At 38.6% G+C, this 14,840-nt stretch overlaps 2 non-coding genes across 2 annotated transcripts; both read right to left on the reverse strand.

Annotated features, from left to right (window-relative positions):
• Positions 1-2,209: 2,209 nt before the first annotated feature.
• Positions 2,210-2,316, reverse strand: LOC127125132 (small nucleolar RNA R71). The gene has a single exon (XR_007804591.1). It is a non-coding gene; the product is annotated as a small nucleolar RNA R71 (small nucleolar RNA).
• An 11,761-nt stretch (positions 2,317-14,077) lies between these two features.
• LOC127124275 (small nucleolar RNA R71) lies at positions 14,078-14,184 on the reverse strand. Its single transcript, XR_007803889.1, has one exon. It is a non-coding gene; the product is annotated as a small nucleolar RNA R71 (small nucleolar RNA).
• Positions 14,185-14,840: the final 656 nt, after the last annotated feature.

The raw sequence follows: 14,840 nt of genomic DNA on the forward strand, positions 1-14,840 counted from the left end.
GAAAAGAAGCAAATATCAAAAGCCAAAACCCAGCCCAAAAAGCACAGGCGTTGTGCCTGTGACGAGCGTCACAAGGGCTGTGACGAGCGTCAAGCCTTGCGCACTCCTGTGACGAGCGTCAACATGGTGTGACGGACGTCACACCATTCCCCTATATTTCTGGCACCAGGAATGCAACAGACCACGTTGAAGCTACTTTCACGCTTGACCCTTTTACAACGTAATGGCTATATTTACGGAAAACCCTTGGGAGCAGTTGCAATAAGTATCAGTATAAATAGAGCTTTTTGGAAAGCTCTCGGTTCGACACTTTTTCCAGCTTTCTTTGCCGTTTTCGCATTTTTTCTTTTCCAGCAGCTTAAGCATATTTTTACAGCAATACTTGTACGAGTTTTATATTGTTTTCCCTTGCAATTTCTATTTTCCTTTTTAGCATTTAGTTAATTCTTTTTCACACAATAGTTTCTACACCGGAAACTATTGTGTACCTTTTACCGGATCTAACCTTACGTTAGAATCTAGTTTTTTATTCCTTCGCTTTTATTTTCCTGCCTGATTGAAGAATTCAAGAACAGATCCAACCGACCTGTGTTGGAGTGTTCAAGACTTCTATTTAATTTCTCAGGTTCTTTAATTATTGTTTGAATTTATATATGCCCTGTTTTATTGTTTATTTATATTATTTGCCTGAGTTGAATCTGTTTATGCATGATATTTATTTAAGTCTGTTTAGCATGTCTGGCTGATTTACTTAGGTATCGGTATGTAGAGTAAGCGAAATGAAGGAATCAAAACCAAATTGGTTTAATTAAGTTTAAAATTAGAATCACTCTTTTTACGGTCTCAATTTACAAGTTTAATAACAAGGTTTTTGTACGAAAGTAAAAGACATAAAGAAGTTAAAAGCAATAGAGCGAGAGTTTGAGTTTTTGACTGGACAGTGTAAATTGGACATTAATTCTAGATCAGGGCGAGAGCAATTTTTAGAGTTAATTAAATTCTAACCTTTTTCAAAAAGTACTTTTAAAGATTGAATGTGAGGACGAGAGTTAAGCATTTGAATTTAATTATATAACCTAAGTCAACAGAGCGAGAGTTTGAGATAAGGGTGTTCAAACGGTTAGTGTTTTCTTAAAAAGAGTTTCTACGGATTCTATTGTTTTCAAAAAGTGGTTTTTTACTTAACTATAAGTGACAGCTACGTTAATATAAAATCATAGCTTATTCAACAGAGCGAGAGTTTGAGATAAAACTTTTAATCAATAGCGTCAACTGAAAAGATTTATTTTAAAACCAAGAAACCAACAAAGAATTGATTCCCTAATTACGACGAACTGCATACCGATATCCGCTTATTAGATATTTATTTTAGATCTTATTTTAGTTTTAGCTTTTCCCCCAAACAATCAAAGTATTACCTGCCTTAGCTTTACGAAGTAACCTCAGATAACGGTATATCGATTCATAAGTCCCTGTGGGATCGATATCTTTTAAAACTACGCGATAGAACTGTGCATTTGCAGTTTGTACCCCAAATTCGACTCATAAAGTCGCGATCAAGTTTTTGGCGCCGTTGCCGGGGACTTTTATTTAGTCGATATCGTAACTCTTCTGTTACGCTGTAGAGACTAAGGCTTTTCTTTCTCTTTTCTTTCTTTCGTTGATTTGTATGCCACGCACTCGCTCACAAGGCGAGCCATTCTACTTACGAATCAATGATATCGAACTATATCTCCGAGTCTTACGACGAATTCGGGAATATCGTGCTGCAAACAATCTTCCTCCTGTTGAACTTCCCGATTTCAAAAATATTTTCCCTTCGATACCCGAGATGGCAGAACCAGCTCGTGCTCTTAGAGATTATGCCGCTCCATCGCAAGATGAACCGCATTCAAGTATTGCTCCACCCGCAATCGAAGCAAACAACTTTGAACTCAAACCTTCACTGTTGCAGGCAGTGCAACAGAACCAATTCTCTGGAAATCCTACCGAGGATCCTAACCTTCATTTATCCGTATTTGTCCAATACGCTGATACTGTTAAAGCTAATGGTGTCACTCCAGAGGCAATTCGACTTCGTCTTTTTCCTTTCTCATTAAGAGATAGCGCTAGAAGATGGCTTCAATCTCTTCCTTCCAACTCAGTCACCACATGGAACGAGTTGAAGAAAGTTTTTCTTGCTCGATATTTTCCGCCAAGCAAAACAACTATGTTAAGAGCCCAGATAAATGGATTTAAACAGAAAGATAACGAGTCTCTTTTCGAAGCATGGGAAAGATACAAAGACATGATGAGACTTTGTCCACACCATGGTTTAGAGGACTGGTTAGTAATTCATACCTTCTATAATGGTCTCCTGTACAACACGAGGTTAACAATAGACGCTGCCGCAGGTGGTGCACTAATGAACAAACCTTATGCTGACGCTTACCAACTTATCGAAAGCATGGCTCAAAACCACTATCAGTGGGGAGGCGAACGAACAATGATAGAAAAACCTCAAACAAAAACTGGCATGTACGAGATAAGTAACCTTGATCATGTTAATGCAAAAGTGGATGCTCTGGTCCAGAAAATTGAAAGTTTAAATGTATCACCTCCAGCCACCGTAGTTGCCATAACTCAGAATTGCGAAGTCTGTGGAATCCAAGGTCACACTCCTGCAGATTGTCAACTCCTAACAGGAATCCAAGCGGAGCAAGTAAACTATGCTCAAGGAAGCCCCTACTCGCACACCTATAACTCAAACTGGAAGAATCATCCCAATTTTTCATATAAGAGTAATAATTCTTTATACACACCTGGACAATCTCCAAATCAAGCACCAGCTATACCACCGGGATATCAGAAGCTGATTCCACCTACACCTAACAATAACGCCCCTAGGAAATCCAACTTGGAAATCATGATGGAAAACTTTATAGCTTCTCAATAGCAAACCAATAAAGATTTCTTAAACCAGAATGTACACACTGGCGAACAAATTAAACAACTAGCAAGTAAAGTAGATGCCCTGGCTACTCATAACAAAATGCTGGAAACGCAAATTTCACAAGTAGCTCAACAACAAGCGCCTACTGCTGCCCCAACTGGTACATTTCCTGGCCAACCCCAACCTAACCCAAGAAGCCACGCTCATGCAATTATACTGAGAAGTGGAACGGAAGTGGAAGGACCGTCTGACCCAAGGATAGAAAACCAAAACTCTAAAAAGTCAACTGAGGAGGAAAGTGAACCTAAGGAAAAGGAAGAGAGTAATAAGGAAACCGTAGAAAAGAAGGAACCTTATGTACCTCCACCACCTTATAAACCACCTATCCCTTACCCTCAAAGGCTTATTAAAACTAAAGATGCGGGCAAATTCAAAAAATTTGTCGACCTACTAAAACAATTAAACGTCACAATTCCGTTTACAGAAGCTATTACGCAGATGCCCTCATATGCCAAGTTTTTAAAAGAAATTCTTTCTAATAAAAGGAAACTTGAAGATAGCGAAACCGTTACACTCACCGCTGAATGTAGCGCTATAATCCAGAATATGCCTCCTAAACTTAAAGACCCAGGTAGTTTCTCTATACCCTGTCACATAGGAAAATTTGTCATTGACAAAGCCTTATGCGATTTAGGAGCCGGTATCAGTGTTATGCCTTTATCCATGTGCAAGAGACTTGAAATGGGAGAATTAAGACCAACTAAAATGTCTGTGCAACTAGCAGATCGTTCCGTCAAATATCCTGTAGGAATTCTTGAAAACGTTCCAGTGTGCATAGGTCAATTCTACATTCCAACTGATTTTATAATTATTGATATTAGAGAAGATGAAGTTACATCCATTATACTGGGAAGACCGTTCTTAGCAACTGCCGGTGCAATCATAGACGTAAAACGAGGACAACTCACTTTTGAAGTAGGAGAAGAGAAAATTGAGTTTATTCTTTCCCAATTTTTGAAAGCACCTGCAATATGAGATACATGTTACTTCATGGATATCATCGATGAATGCATAAAAGAAACGGAGTTAGAAAAAGACAAATCATCTGACTATCTTATAGAAGACAAACTTAACCAATGTTTAGCAATAACACCGGACCCTACGTAATGCCTTAAGAAACCAACCTTAGACCTGAAAACACTTCCCAAGAATCTGAGATATGAATTCCTAGACTTAGAGCTTGAACGACCGGTGATAGTTAATGCTGACCTAGGAAGACTCGAAACAGAAAAACTCCTGCATATCTTAAGAAAATATCCAACCGCACTAGGTTACAACATCACCGATCTTAAAGGAATAAGCCCCTCTATTTTTATGCACCGCATCATGCTAGAAGAAGATTGTAAAACTTCTAGGGAACACCAGAGGAGACTAAACTCGATCCTGAGTGAGGTAGTGAAGAAGGAAATAACCAAGTTATCAGAGGCAGGTATCATATATCCTATATCTGATAGCAAATGGGTTAGTCCTGTACACGTAGTACCAAAGAAAGGAGGTATAATAGTCATTGAAAATGAAAAAGGAGAAACTATAACCAAACGAATCGAATCGGGATGGAGAATGTGCATTGACTATAGGAAACTAAACAAAGCAACCCGAAAAGATCATTTCCCTTTACCATTCATTGACCAGATGTTAGAACGATTAGCAAAACATTCTCATTTCTGCTATCTAGACGATTACTCAGGTTTCTTTCAAATACCAATTCACCCTGATGATCAAGAAATGACAACGTTCACGTGCCCTTTTGGTACCTTCGCTTATAGACGAATGCCGTTTGGCTTGTATAATGCTCCTGCAACTTTCCAAAGGTGCATGATGGCAATATTCGCCGATTTTCTAGAAAACATCATGGAAGTATTTATGGATGACTTTTCCGTATGCGGACAAAGCTTTGAAGAATGCCTTGAAAACCTAGAGAGAGTTCTAGAGCGATGTGTAAAAGTAAACCTAGTACTTAATTGGGAAAAATGCCACTTTATGGTACAAGAAGGAATTGTTTTAGGACACATCATCTCGAACAGAGGAATTGAAGTAGACAAAGCTAAAATAGAGGTAATCGAAAATCTTCAACCCCCGAAAACTGTGAGAGAAGTACGAAGCTTCTTAGGACATGCCGGTTTTTACCGACGATTCATTAAAGACTTCTCTAAAATAACTAAACCTTTGACTAGGTTATTAATGAAAGATGCTGAATTCATATTCGACAATAAATGTTTAGAAGCATTTCAAACGCTTAAACAAGCACTGATCTCCGCACCCATAATGCAGACACCAGATTGGAATGAACCATTCGAAATAATGTGTGATGCTAGTGATTACGCTGTAGGTGCTGTTTTGGGACAACGAAAGGATAAAAAGCTTCATGTTATATATTACGCAAGTAGAACTCTAGATGAAGCACAAATGAATTACGCCACAACCGAGAAAGAACTTCTAGCAGTAGTGTTTGCGCTAGATAAATTTTGTTCTTACTTGGTCGGAGCCAAAATAATCATCTACATTGACCACGCTGCTATCAAATACCTCTTAACAAAAAAGGATGCTAAACCTAGACTCCTAAGGTGGATCCTGTTGCTACAAGAGTTTGATTTGGAAATCAAAGATAAGAAAGGAACTGAAAACGTAGTAGCGGATCACCTCTCTAGACTTGAGAACCTTGAACCGGAAAGAACATCGATCAACGATGATTTCTCGTACGATAAACTTATAGCTACTTTGGAAGAAAATAACACTGATAAACAGGTAGGAACCACTTTAGCTATATCTGTTACACCGTGGTACGCTGACCTCGTCAATTATTTAGCTGCCGGAATAGTTCCACCTACCTTATCCTACCAACAGAAGAAACGATTCTTCTATGACATAAAACTTTATTACTGGGATGACCCCTTACTTTTTAAAAGAGGCCCCGATGGTATTTTCCATCGGTGTATACCCGAAGAAGAGGTAGAAAATATAATCCAACACTGTCACTCCGCTCCTTATGGTGGACACGCAAGTACATCCAAGACCTGCTCTAAAATCCTACAAGCCGGTTTCTATTGGCCAAATATATGGAAGGATGTACATGTAGCTATTAAGAAATGTGACAGATGTCAACGCACAGGAAACATATCTAGACGTGACGAGATGCCACAAAAGGGCGTTTTGGAAGTAGAGATTTTCGACGTGTGGGGAATAGACTTCATGGGACCTTTTCCATCCTCTTTCGGTAACAAATACATACTCGTGGCAGTTGACTACGTATCGAAATGGATTGAAGCTATAACTTCTCCAACAAACGACACACGAGTAGTAACTAGACTCTTTAAGAATATAATATTTCCAAGGTTTGGTGTCCCAAGAATAGTAGTCAGTGATGGTGGATCGTATTTCATATCCAAGGTACTCGAAAAACTACTGCTTAAGTATGGCGTAAGACATAGAGTAGCGACACCTTACCACCCTCAAACCAGTGGGCAAGTGGAAGTGTCTAACAGAGAAATCAAACAGATACTAGAGAAAACAGTCGCCACTTCAAGGAAAGACTGGTCATTGAAATTACCAGAAGCTTTATGGGCTTACCGAACTGCTTACAAAACTCCCATAGGGACAACCCCATTTAAGCTAATTTATGGAAAATCCTGTCACCTCCCTGTAGAATTAGAACATAAAGCCTATTGGGCTATTAAAAATCTAAATTTAAACTATAAAGCCGCCGGTGAAAAGAGAATCCTTGATATAAGCGAATTAGAGGAACTCAGAAGAGACGCTTACGAAAATGCCAGAATTTACAAAGAAAGAACAAAACAATGGCATGACAAGCGCATATCAAGGAAAATCTTCAAACAAGGCGATACAGTCCTTTTATTTAACTCCAGGCTAAAGTTATTCCCGGGAAAACTACGATCTAGATGGTCAGGTCCTTTTCAAATCATCAATGTTTTTCCCAGTGGAGCAGTAGAAATTAAAGGCAAATCTATGGAACCATTTACCGTAAACGGGCAACGTCTAAAACATTATCACTATGCAGAAAACACTGAAGATTCGCAAGTCTTGCACTTAGACGAAATGCCTCAAGAACTTATAGATTATAATTGATAGTTTTTATGTCGAGCTTGCGATATTAAACAAAGCGCTTAGTGGGAGACAACCCACAAATATTTTATTATTTTCTTCTATTATTATTTTTCTATTTTTCTATTTCTTCCTTAATTATTCTTTTAATTTTTGTTTAGTATTCATTCTTAATTTATTTTAATTTATTAAAAACTTTTCTCTTCTTTCGGCATTTGGCCAAATCCTGACTAAAACTCTTGTTTTTTTTTCTCTAGCTAACACTAACCTGATGGGACAAATTGATCGTATGGGTATCAAATTCAGAGGAACAGCTCAGAAACAAAAGTTTGAGGAACTAGCCACGAGAGAGATGCTACCTAGTCTATATGCTGATGACTGGGCAATGACTGCCCTTGGACTAAGACAAAGTGTCCTGTATTTGCTGAGTCAGATAGGGTGGGAAACCGCTCCTATCCATAGACAATTTGTCACTTACCGGAGACTGACTCTAGAATTCCTTAGTTCTCTGATCTATCTACCCAGCCATGGAAAAGGAATAAGCAGAGGTTTTATCCAGTTCAGAATGTTTAACATGGAGTACCAATTTAATTTTCAAGATTTTACCAACCTTTTAGGTTTCCCTACATCCTTTGACACATTCACAGTGAGCCAAGAAGAACTTTTTGAATATAGAGAACTTGAACACTTTTGGGGTAACTTGACTGGAAATGACGATCCCGAGGAACATGAGTTTCTCTCTAGAAACATACATAACCCGACCTTCCGTTATTTCCATAAGATCCTGACCCACACCTTATTTGGGAAGAAGCCAAACAGTACCACAGTTTCACGTGATGAACTCTTCATCATATTTTGTGCTTCCCAGAACCGTCCAGTAAACGGTGCCACTTTTATGTTGGCAAATTTGGACCACGTTATCCAAGATGAACTAGCTCCAATTCGAATAGACGGTTTGATAACCATGATTGGTAATGCTATCGGATTACGTCAGCCTATGCTTGACTTAAGCCCTTTTTGTGGCATTACTACTATGAGTATACCCTTCCTCTTCAACACTATGTTTATAGCAAACCTAGGATCTGATGAGTTTGAGCGTATAATTAATAACCAAGTCCTTTGCCTATTCACCATGCCCGATCCTAGGACTTGTGTTCATAACCGCAATAACTGGCTCTACAATCTGAACGAAACCCCCTCTCCTGCTAGATCCACTGAATCCATCCAGGACTATGAGATTTGTGATGACCTGATTCCTTATGCTGAATCAGACCCTCAGAAACCATCTGGTTATTATGATATTGATCCTCCTCCTTAACCTGTTCAGACCGAAGAATCGACAATATCCGACCTTAGACATCATATGCCCGAAACTGATTATAACACTGCCATTGAAGCTTTGATGTCAGAACAAGACGCCCTCAGAGAAGAGTTCACTAGCTTGAGGCACGAATTTCTGGGATACATGAACAGTATGACAAATCAGTTTCACGAGTTACTATACCGTGTTAACTCCTTTGCTCCTCCGGCCAGAGATCATGCAGATGGATAGAAGTCGTTTTTCTTAGTTATCCAGTTTTAGTTAGTTTTATTATTTAATGTTATTTCAAGTTATGTTTGTATTTGTTTCTCTTTCGCATTTTTGTTTTTCTCCAGTGTTACATTATGATCATTTTATGAAGCTATTGAATTATCCTATTTTATTATGAATTATGCAATATCTATCAAAAAAAAAATGCTCCCTACTGTTGCTGCCTACATAAATTATTAAGAACATAATACATTTATGCACTATTAAAAAAAGTAGAATAGCATGCAGGAAAATTAAATAGCAAAATAAAATAATCTGAAGCAAAACAAAATAAATAATAAAAAAAATAAATTACCAAAGTTATTCGGAAGAACGCTAGCTGAAGCCATGCCAAAAAGACTGTGTGACGAGCGTCACACAATCTATGACGGGCGGCACGCCAAGAACTTGTTACGCCCGTCACGCCCCTGTGACGAGCGTTAGATCTTTCTGACTAGGTGAACGTTACAGAGCCGTTGGAGACGAACGTTACACCCTTTCACCTTTTTACCTTCCCCATTAATTCCCATTAACCCACATTTATTCACTTTTCAACCACCTCTTTTCCAACTTCCAAATATTTTTTCCTATAAATACCCACCAAACCTTCCTTCATTCACCACAAACCACTCTCTAATATCAAATACATTTCTTTTCTTTATTACTCCTTTACATTCATTCATCAGTATGACGGGAAATCAGAATTTCGGAAATATCATCTTCCGATCCGAAGATGAAAACTATCAAAAGGAGCAATTCGAGCGCTTTCAACAACGCGGTGTCACTTCTACCAGGTATCCTGATTCAACTTGTTTAAAACAATTAGGATTACTTCAAGGTATCGAGTGCATGCTCCGCCTTGCCGATCTAACCTTTCTATGCAGGCATAATCAACCCACCTACCCATCCCTAACCTTAGAATTCTTAAGTTCATATGCATACAACACTCCCACCGGTGAGGACGAATTCTTAACCGGTACCGCAACCTTCCGTATGTTCAATACCGAGTACTCCCTATCCCAAAACCAATTGAGTACCATGCTACAATTCCCCATAGAAGGTCAAGTCTACCCCAGAATCCCTCCAAACCTAAACTGGAGCACAGTTGCTACTTACGACCTCTTTAGGAAAATATTCGGTGTAGATGCCAACAACTGGGAAGAGCTCCTTGTTTCCCATATACATAACCCAACTATCCGGTACTTTATCCGCATCCTACAAAACACAGTCTTTGGAAGACCGAACAACAGCAAGGTCAACGCAAAGGAACTATTCTTCCTCGAATGCGTCTTCGAACCGAATGCTAAGGTAAACGCCGCCTCCTTCCTATTTCATCATATCTGCACCTTATGTGCTAGAGGCCGTCAACCTTTTGTAATTGGTGGATTAGTCACCACCATAGCACTTGGCTTAAACCTAGGGGACCGACTCCAAACTTTAGAATCTTTACCTCCCCTCTTTATGGATATAGGCTACTGTCGGTCCAGCCGCCTAATAAAGAACAGAGTAGGCGGAAAATATTACCTCATGGTGAATAACCAGGCAGTCCCAAGCGTTGTTCTATCCAACATTGCCTTAACCGATGTCACCAATCCCAACCGCCACCTCTATGATCTGAATGCTCCCGAAGCTACCAAGCCTTCACATACAAACCCGTCTGCAGACGAGTTCGAAGACATGGAGCAAGGTGATAACGCTCCTGCACAACAATCAGTCCCGCTCAACCCTTCTGATACTGCAGCAGGCCCATCCTCCCGACGTCGTCGACGAAGAAGGCCTGCAACCAACGACGACATCATGGATGCTATTGATGGTATGCAAGCACAGAATCTCGAAATGATGCAAATGATGCCCCAAATGCAACAACAGCAGGAAGAGAGGAATGCCATAACCGACCTGCGGTTCACTGATTTGCTTAGCAGGTTCGACAACTTAGAAGTACGTCAAAGATCACCAGGTCCAAGAACAAGAGGCGGCAGGCAACCTTAACTTTAGTTTTTTCCTTTCTTTTTGTAATTCATTTTTTCCTTCAAACATTGAGGACAATGTTTCATTCAAGTATGGGGGGAAAACCATGTTCTTTCTATCCTCCTTTTTTCTTTTCAAGTATGTATCTTTCTTTTCATTGTTATTTCCCTTATATAAAAAAAGTAAAAAAATAAATATTAATAATAAAATAATATTTCTTATAATATAGATTTATTTTAAGTTAAGTCCCAAATGTGAAAACCTTCTATTATCTATTCCCCTCAATTTTCATGAGCCATAACAAAAATTCATCACACTCAATAAGTATAAAGGTCGCTTATTTTATAAAACCTGAGTGAAATCAAGACAAAAATTATTACCATAACAACGCTATAAGAACCTCAACATGTTAGATCGGGATAAGTACCTATTATACCAATCCCTTGAACTTTTAGTTTTATAGTAACCCCGAGTAGTTTATACGAGAAGTCAGCACCATCTCAATAGCAAACTACGTGGAAGGCCGATGAATATAAGTGAATGATTCCCAAAGTAACATATAAAAAATATATATATATATATATATCATGAAATGCACTAATTAAGTTAGGTGATCCTTACCAGATCATTTAATCTAAAGGTTGCAGTTCATACAAAAGCATAATATGAAAGATCCATTATGAGTTGGTTCAACAGGTATCTAGTACTGAACTTGGTAGGGCGGACTACGGTCCGATCCCCCGCAATTTGCAATGGACTGAATAACGAAGTTATCCGACTTATGTACCAGAACTTCTAGCTAAAAGGGGATCAGAATCACTAACTGGTTACTCCACTATGTGCGCGAAAAGATAAAGGGCTTAATGTGATTTCGCTAGAATGAAAACAGGTGAAATAAGAGTAAAGGAACTAGGATAACTGTAATGACATTACTCGAACTGGTATGCATAAGGTGAGGTTAGCTGAAGTTGTGGTGGTGGTTGTTGATGTCAAGATTAAAACCAAGTTACTTCTAAACAAGGTTTACAGGCAACCTAGTACGAATTGATGTGTGTTTTGAAATTTCATCTGGCTAAAATTTTTAAAACAAGTTCTATACTGTATTTTGCTTGAGGACAAGCAAAGATCTAAGTATGGGGGAGTTTGATAACATGAAATAGTATCACATTCTAGGACTCAATTTAATTAAATTATATTATTATTTATCTCAGGTAGTTTATTTGAAGCACAAGTAAAAAAGGAAGAAAAGGAGGTGCAAAAAGGAAGGAATGAAAAGAAGAAAATATCAAAAGCCAAAGCCCAGCCCAAAAAGCACAGGCGTTATGCCTATGACGAGCGTCACAAGGGCTGTGACGAGCGTCACACCTTGCACACTCCTGTGACGAGCGTCACACATGGTGTGACGGACATCACACCATTCCCCTATATTTTTGGCACCAGGAATGCAACAGACCACGTTGAAGCTACTTTCACGCTTGACCCTTTTACAACGTAATGGCTATATTTACGGAAAATCCTTGGAAGCAGTTGCAATAAGTATCAGTATAAATAGAGCTTTTTGGAAAGCTCTCGGTTCGACACTTTTTCCAGCTTTCTTTGCCGTTTTCGCTTTTTCGCATTTTTTCTTTTCCAGCAGCTTAAGCATATTTTTACAGCAATACTTGTACGAGTTTTATATTGTTTTCCCTTGCAACTTATATTTTCCTTTTTAGCATTTAGTTAATTCTTTTTCGCACAATAGTTTCTACACCGGAAACTATTGTGTACCTTTTACCGGATCTAACCTTACGTTAGAATCTAGTTTTTTATTCCTTCGCTTTTATTTTCCTGCCTGATTGAAGAATTCAAGAACAGATCCAACCGACCTATGGTGGAGTGTTCAAGACTGCTATTTAATTTCTCAGGTTCTTTAATTATTGTTTGAATTTATATATGCCCTGTTTTACTGTTTATTTATATTATTTGCCTGAGATGAATCTGTTTATGCATGATATTTATTTAAGTCTGTTTAGCATGTCTGGCTGATTTACTTAGGTATCGGTATGTAGAGTAAGCGAAATGAAGGAATCAAAACCAAATTGGTTTAATTAAGTTTAAAATTAGAATCACTCTTTTTACGGTCTCAATTTACAAGTTTAATAACAAGGTTTTTGTACGAAAGTAAAAGACATAAAGAAGTTAAAAGCAATAGAGCGAGAGTTTGAGTTTTTGACTGGACAGTGTAAATTGGACATTAATTCTAGATCAGGGCGAGAGCAATTTTTAGAGTTAATTAAATTCTAACCTTTTTCAAAAATTATTTATAAAGATTGAATGTGAGGACGAGAGTTAAGCATTTGAATTTAATTATATAACCTAAGTCAACAGAGCGAGAGTTTGAGATAAGGGTGTTCAAACGGTTAGTGTTTTCTTAAAAAGAGTTTCTACGGATTCTATTGTTTTCAAAAAGTGGTTTTTGACTTAACTATAAGTGATAGCTACGTTAATATAAAATCAGAGTTTATTCAACAGAGCGAGAGTTTGAGATAAAACTTTTAATCAATAGCGTCAACTGAAAAGATTTATTTTAAAACCAAGAAACCAACAAAGAATTGATTCCCTAATTATGACGAACTGCATACCGATATCCGCTTATTAGATATTTATTTTAGATCTTATTTTAGTTTTAGCTTTTCCCCCAAACAATCAAAGTATTACCTGCCTTAGCTTTACGAAGTAACCTTAGATAACGGTATATCGATTCATAAGTCCCCGTGGGATCGATATCTTTTAAAACTACGCGATAGAACTGTGCACTTGCAGTTTGTACCCCAAATTCGAATCATAAAGTCGCGATCAAGTTTTTGGCGCCGTTGCGGGGGACTTTTATTTAGTCGATATCATAACTCTTCTGTTACGCTGTAGAGACTAAGGATTTTCTTTCTCTTTTCTTTCTTTCGTTGATTTGTATGCGACGCACTCGCTCACAAGGCGAGCCATTCTACTTACGAATCAACGATATCGAACTATATCTCCGAGTCTTACGACGAATTCGGGAATATCGTGCTGCAAACAATCTCCCTCCTGTTGAACTTCCCGATTTCAAAAATATTTTCCCTTCGATACCCGAGATGGCAGAACCAGCTCGTGCTCTTAGAGATTACGCCGCTCCATCGCAAGATGAATCACATTCAAGTATTGCTCCACCCTCAATCGAAGCAAACAACTTTGAACTCAAACCTTCACTGTTGCAGGCAATGCAACAGAACCAATTCTCTGGAAATCTTACCGAGGATCCTAACCTTCATTTATCCGTATTTGTCCAATACGCTGATACTGTTAAAGCTAATGGTGTCACTCCAGAGGCAATTCGACTTCGTCTTTTTCCTTTCTCATTAAGAGATAGCGCTAGAAGATGGCTTCAATCTCTTCCTTCCAACTCAGTCACCACATGGAACGAGTTGAAGAAAGTTTTTCTTGCTCGATATTTTCCGGCAAGCAAAACAGCTATGTTAAGAGCCCAGATAAATGGATTTAAACAGAAAGATAACGAGTCTCTTTTCGAAGCATGGGAAAGATACAAAGACATGATGAGACTTTGTCCATACCATGGTTTAGAGGACTGGTTAGTAATTCATACCTTCTATAATGGTCTCCTGTACAACACGAGGTTAACAATAGACGCCGCCGCAGGTGGTGCACTAATGAACAAACCTTATGCTGACGCTTACCAACTTATCGAAAGCATGGCTCAAAACCACTATCAGTGGGGAAGCGAACGAACAATGATAGAAAAACCTCAAACGAAAACTGGCATGTACGAGATAAGTAACCTTGATCATGTTAATGCAAAAGTGGATGCTCTGGTCCAGAAAATTGAAAGTTTAAATGTATCACCTCCAGCCACCGTAGTTGCCATAACTCAGAATTGCGAAGTCTGTGGAATCCAAGGTCACACTCCTGCAGATTGTCAATCCTAACAGGAATCCAAGCGGAGCAAGTAAACTATGCTCAAGGAAGCCCCTACTCGCACACCTATAACTCAAATTGGAAGAATCATCCCAATTTTTCATATAAGAGTAATAATGCTTTATACGCACCTGGACAATCTCCAAATCAAGCCCCAGCTATACCTCCGGGATATCAGAAGCCGATTCCATCTACACCTAACAATAACGCCCCTAGGAAATCCAACTTGGAAATCATGATGGAAAACTTTATAGCTTCTCAACAGCAAACCAATAAAGATTTCTTAAACCAGAATGTACACAC

This window comes from Lathyrus oleraceus, chromosome 2, assembly GCF_024323335.1.
Source record: "Lathyrus oleraceus cultivar Zhongwan6 chromosome 2, CAAS_Psat_ZW6_1.0, whole genome shotgun sequence".
NCBI classification, from domain to species: Eukaryota; Viridiplantae; Streptophyta; class Magnoliopsida; order Fabales; family Fabaceae; genus Lathyrus; species Lathyrus oleraceus.